The sequence below is a fragment of the Condylura cristata genome, unplaced genomic scaffold (genome assembly GCF_000260355.1).
Source record: "Condylura cristata isolate star-nosed mole 26May11 unplaced genomic scaffold, ConCri1.0 scaffold00007, whole genome shotgun sequence".
NCBI lineage: Eukaryota > Metazoa > Chordata > Mammalia > Eulipotyphla > Talpidae > Condylura > Condylura cristata.
Window position 1 is genome coordinate 64,719,287 of NW_004567108.1, and position 6,000 is coordinate 64,725,286.

At 42.1% G+C, this 6,000-nt stretch overlaps 1 protein-coding gene across 1 annotated transcript in view; it reads right to left on the bottom strand.

Annotated features, from left to right (window-relative positions):
- REEP5 (receptor accessory protein 5) overlaps positions 1-6,000 on the bottom strand; it is a 47,893-nt gene that overhangs the window by 3,170 nt on the left and 38,723 nt on the right. The window lies entirely within an intron of this gene.

A 6,000-nucleotide genomic window follows, 5' to 3' on the forward strand; every position in this document is an offset into this window, starting at 1 on the left:
TTTCCTTCTACCTATCATCCTCTACCACAGGCACTTACCCATTGCTGCTGTGACTCCAAGAACAGTTCCTCTAATCTCAGTGCCAAGTACCACCTCCTTCCCTACAGTTCACAATCACTATTATACCAAGTCAGAGTTCCTCCCCAATACCTGGTTTTCTCCCATACTAACTTCAAAGTTCTTATTTTAAAAACTTTGTGGAGTCCCGCAAGATGGCAGCAGAGTGAAGACACTGAGCTTGCTGCTTCCCTATATTTATAGTCACAGTGAAATTGCTATTGAACAAAGTTAACCCCTCAAAGGTAGCAGACAACTATAGCACATAACAGGAGTAGTGACCCAGCAGTGAACTGTGTTTGTTCAATACTGGTGCAGTGTAAGTCACAAGTCGAGTCATGGCTGCTGAAGGAACCCCTGCAGTTGTTGATTTGGGCTCAGACCTACTTCCAGGAAAAAGGGTACACTGTTGGGGAACTCTAGAAGCAGGGTGCAGAGTGATAATTACTGGCTGGAACTTAAGGCTCCAACTATAAAACAACTGGAGCCTGAGCCAGTGGGAAGATCTAGGTCAGATCACCTGAGTAGCCTCATAGATGAGGCTTACTTGCAATCTGAGGCTGTGGTATTCTAAATAACTGCCACCTCTCAACCCAGGACCAAAACTGAGGAAACTTGAATGTTTTCATTAACTAGAATTTAAACATCTAGATCTCATCAACAGGCACAAACACCCCAGGATACAGCTCTACACTGGAAAAACATAAACCAATACCTATCTTGTTGCCTTGTCCTGTCTGGCACAATCCATGCCCAGTGTTCAAACATAGTCTAGAGGTTGAAGTTGACACAATATATTTGAAGTGTGTCGTATGTGTTTTCACACACATAGACTAGGGAGTTGTTCTGGAGGAGGGGGTCAATATGGAGCTCCATTCGGTAACTCATAACTGCAGGACAGTAGGAAACATGAATCGCTGATAGCCCTGGTGATGATCCTCCAGTGTTCTATATCCCAGTTCCTTTCTACATGTTACCCCTTGCCAGCCCTAGTTCTCTGGACACCTGAACAGATGTAAAGGCAGCACTCTGAACGTTTACTCCTGCTACAACCTGTAAAAACTAAAAATGAAGAGACAGAAACACTGGGGCAAAGAGAAGCCTGAGAGAAGTCAATTCATCAGGACTGTTCAAGGTAACATAACAAGGCTCACTGAACTAAAAGTAATAGTGGATGTAAAACAGGAACAGATTAAAGATCAAGAAAATATGAGACTGTAACAATTTGAACTAATTGATCTAAAAATACTATAACTGGGGCCTTCCGTGGTGGCGCAGCGGGTTGAGGCACAGCAAAGGAAACTTGAGCCACTTCCGCGTGAGTTCGATCCCCGCCTGCCCCGGAGGAGATCCACGTGGCGGGGCGGACCTCTCCTGGCCTGCCTGCTGCTCCCCTCAGCAGTGTACTTCGTCGATCTGCCTGTTCTGTACCCCATTCTGTCTCTGGTGAATCCTTTCGCCCTCTGCATTTCTGGCCTGTACCCCAGTTCTGTACGAATAAATAAATAAATCTTTAAAAAAAAATACTATAACTGATTTAAAAAATACAGTGCTCTTGTATTGGCCTCACCAGCAGAAAAAATGCAAGCATTGTAGTAAATTGGTGAACTCTAAAGCACAATGTCACAGAATAACAGAGAAAAATGAATAAAAGAAAATAAAAATAATGTAAGAGCCCTTGGAATAGCCTAAAGAGAAATAATGCCCATAACATGGTGTTCCCAGGAAGGGAAAAAAAAGAGATAGACATAGAAAATTTGTTTTAAGAAATTTCTGAAAACCATTTCAAGGCGGGGAATGAACCAGACATCCTGATCCAAGAGGCCCAATAAAAGTTCCAAACAAAACAATACCAGACCGGCACACTCCAAGTCACAGTAGAAGAAAACTTGAAAACCAGTGATAAGGCTAGAGTACTAAAAATATCTAGGAAAAAAGGTAACCTATAAGGGAACACAACTTAGGTTTTCTGAAGACTTTTAAGTGGAAACCCTACTGGTAAGAAGAGAAAAGCAGGGTATATTTAAAGGGTTCAAAGAGAAATATTTGCAGTCTAGCATCTTTTATCCTGCAAGAATAACATTCTAGACAGAAGGAAGTGTAAGAGTTTCACTGAAAAGAAAAAGCTAAAAGCTACACATGAAAGAAGTACTATGGGGTTATTATACAGTGACAGAACAACAAATAAGGAGGTAATAGTCACCTCAATTATATAATAACGGAGGAGGACAGCAACAATGTGGTTCATCGGCATGGGCTTGGGAATACCAATGGTTTACCAAAATAGTCCATTATATACTCAATCGCTGCAGAACCTTCAAACAAAATTCAGTAGAAGTAACAGAAAAGGGCCCTCCCTGGTGGCGCTGCGGGTTAAAGTTTAGCACTGAGAAGTTAAAGCCACTTCGGCATGAGTTCGATCTCCGCCCTGGAGGTGACCCCACATGGTGCGGCAGACCTCTCCTGACCCATTCACTGCTCCCCTCAGCAGTGTATTTCGTCAGTCAGCCTGTTCTGCTTCCCACTCGGTCTCTGGCTAATCTTCTCACCGCCTTTGCATCTCTGGCCTGTACCTCAGTTCTGCATGCATAAACAAATAAATCTTTAAAAAAAAGTAACAGATAAAACATGGAAATGGATTCTAAGCAAAACATACATGGAAGATCTCAAAATATCAAAAGACAAGCTAAACAAACAAACAGAGTAGCAAGCATTTATGTCTTAATACTACTTTAAATGTAAGTGGCCTGAATTCATCTGTGGAAAGGCATGAAGTAGCTGAGTGGATATCAAAACAATGTCCAACCTTCTCCTGTTTACAAGAAACTCACCAAGGACAAGTATCAAATTAGATTTAAAGCTTGGAAAAGACTTACAGAAATGAATGGCAACCCAAAAAATCAGGAACAGCTATGTTTACATCATATAAAATACATTACCAATTTTAAAAGGTAATAAGAGAGAGAGAGAGAGAGATTACCTTATGATTACAAGCCTAATACCACAAGAAGAAATAATACCCAAATATATGTGTACAGAATGATGGAGTACCAAGATGTATAGGCCAATTACTAACAGAACTAAAGAGAGATGTTGATGACAACATAATAATATCAGAAAATTTTAATGCTCCACTTACAACCATGGGCAAATCCTCCAGATAAAGAGTAAATGAGGAACTAGAAAAGTAGGCTTAACAAATATCCATATACCACTCCATCCAAAACTGCTATATATGCATTGTTTTTAAATGCAAATGGAATATTTTCAAGAATAGACTATATGCTGGGACACAAATCAATTATCAATAAAATTACAGTTATACCAATGAGACATACTCTGACTAGGTAAACATGGAAGAGGCCCCACAGAAAGTGAAAGTGGCAGAAAATGGAAATTCATAAGCCCTGCATTTGTGAGCAGGAGACAGACAAAAATTAGGAGAGGAGTAGAAGGGAGGGATGATGCCCCACGTCTTGGGCTGTTAGTATTGATCTCTAGTGAGCTTCCCACGTTTTTTAGCTGCCTGTGTGTCAGTCTTTAGCAAGCTACTTCCCATGCTTGTATTCAACAGATAGAGGCACCTTATTGAGGTAGGTGCACCTTTTATATTTGATGTAAAAGACCCAAGAAATGAGCGCATCAGGGGCATCTGTTTTCCCGTGCCTACCTCCTTCCTTTCACTGCAGAAAGCTTTCTGTTTTCCTTTTACTGAATAAACTTTGTAAAATTCACTCTTTGAGGGTCCATGTCCTCAGTTTTCATGACACAAGACAAGCACTTGCTGACATCTTGTAACACCAAGTACTCTTTCTGAATGTAATATCTTAAAGCTAGAAATTAGCGACATAAAAAAAGCAAGAAAGATTATAAATATTTGGAAACTAAACAATTCTTTGATTAAAGAGGAAATCGAAGTATAAAGTATACCTTGATAATATAAAGTTGGTGTCCAAAGCAAAGAAGGAAGTCCTTGCCTCTACCAAAGCCAAAACCAAAAATAAAAAAAAAAATTTAAGATTTATTTATTTATGCATTTATTTATGGGTACAAGCCAGAGGTTCAGAGGCAATGAGAGGCTTCACCAGAGACAGTGGGGAGCAGAACAGGCAAATCTACGAAGTACACTGCTGGGGGGAGCAGCGGGCGGGTAAGGAGAGGTCTGCTGAGCCATGTGGGTCAGCTTCCGGGTAGGGGATTGAACTCTCACTGAAGCACCTATGGTTAACTTGCAGTGCTGCATCCTAACCTGTTGTGCCACCAAGGAGGGTCCCCAAAACAAAAATTTTAAAGAACAAGAGAGCAGTGTTGAAGGGCAGCCACAACTGATCCTTAAGCAAGTGAGGGCTAATTAGGCAGCATCAGGGACAATGCAGGCAGGGACTTTGGGACCGTTAAAGGGGTGCTAACCAAAACATACTCCAGAGATAACGATAGTAAATTCTAGGAGATGCTAACCAAACATACTCAATAAACTTTGAGGCTAATGAGGGCAATAAATTTTAGAGACCTTGAATGGGGGAGGAAAAAGGAGAAATTCTAAGAGCTGGGAAATGGGCACCCTGCCTGGAGGAGCAAAGCCACTAGGAGAGAGAGCCAGTCACAGAGTAGGATGATGACATTCTAGAATAGAGAAAAGGTTTAAATACCCCTGGACACAGGTTCTTACAGCTTCTTTTGCCCCTGTTTGGCATTGCTGCCTTAGAGTCTTTGCTTTTGTTCTTTTTCCTCTAAATAAACTTTTCTTTACTCTCTAAATAAAGATCTGCTACTCTCTGCTTATTTACCTGAGGGTTTGTTTACAATTTTTTTAACTTATTTATGCATACAGGACTGGGTACAGGCCAGAAGTGCAAAAGGGGGGGCGGGGGCGGTGAAAGGATTCACCAGAGACGGAATAGGGAGTAGAACAGGCAGATTGACTAAGTGCACTGCTGAGGGGAGCAGTGGTCAAGACAGGAGAGGTCTGCCCCACCACTACCATGGTGATCACCTCCCTGGCTGGGGATCAAACTCACACTGAAGTAGCTGCAGCTGGCTTGCAGTGCTGTGTTTTAATCTGCTGTACCACCAGGGAGGGTGCTACAATTTCTTTTTATGGCTTCATGGGACCAGAACTCATAGTGATTTAAGGGTTAGTGGGGTGAAAAGCAGCAGCAGCAGCTGTAATCATGGTAACAACCATACAAAAAAAGAAGATTCACATTGTCACCTTCCTTCCAGTGGTCTAACATACTGAAGGCAACCCAGATATCCGCAGAAGACCACTCCCAGGAGAAACAACCTTGATCACCATGCCATCATCAAATTCCCCCAACATGATATCAGCCATAAGGGAGAAAGAGGAAAACAGCACATTAGTGTTCATTGTGGATGTCAAGGCAACAAGCACCAGATCAAGCAGGCTGTGAAGAAAATCATTGACATTGACATGGCCAATGTCAACAACCTGATTAGAACTCATGGAGAATAGGCATATGTCCATCTAGCTCCTCCTCCTCCTATGGTGTTTTTAGATCACAGTCAACAAAACTGGAATAATTTAAACTGGACTAATTCTAAATATGAATCTTTTTAACTTTAAAAAAGATACCTTTGTAACAGGGTGGTCCTTAGGACAAGGGGGAAGTTCCAGGTTCCCTGCCCCACCCAGAAATAGGGTGGAGGTGAGGAGAGAAGGAGAAGAGAGAAAGAAGGAAGCAGGTAGGAGAGCCAGAAGGAGACCTGAGGAAGCCACACGGAGCAGCAAGCATGTGATGAAGAAACCGGGCTTGTTTCCTGACCCTGGACTGGTTAAGGCAGAAGTGAGTGAGAGACCTGTAGGGAGGTGACCATGGCAGTGTTTACATTGATTTTGATTTTGCTCTTTTCCTCCCAGATTTCTCTGGCCATTTCTGACCCTTTTCCATGGGTCCCGGCCAGAAGGTGCTTTAGTCTTGTGGC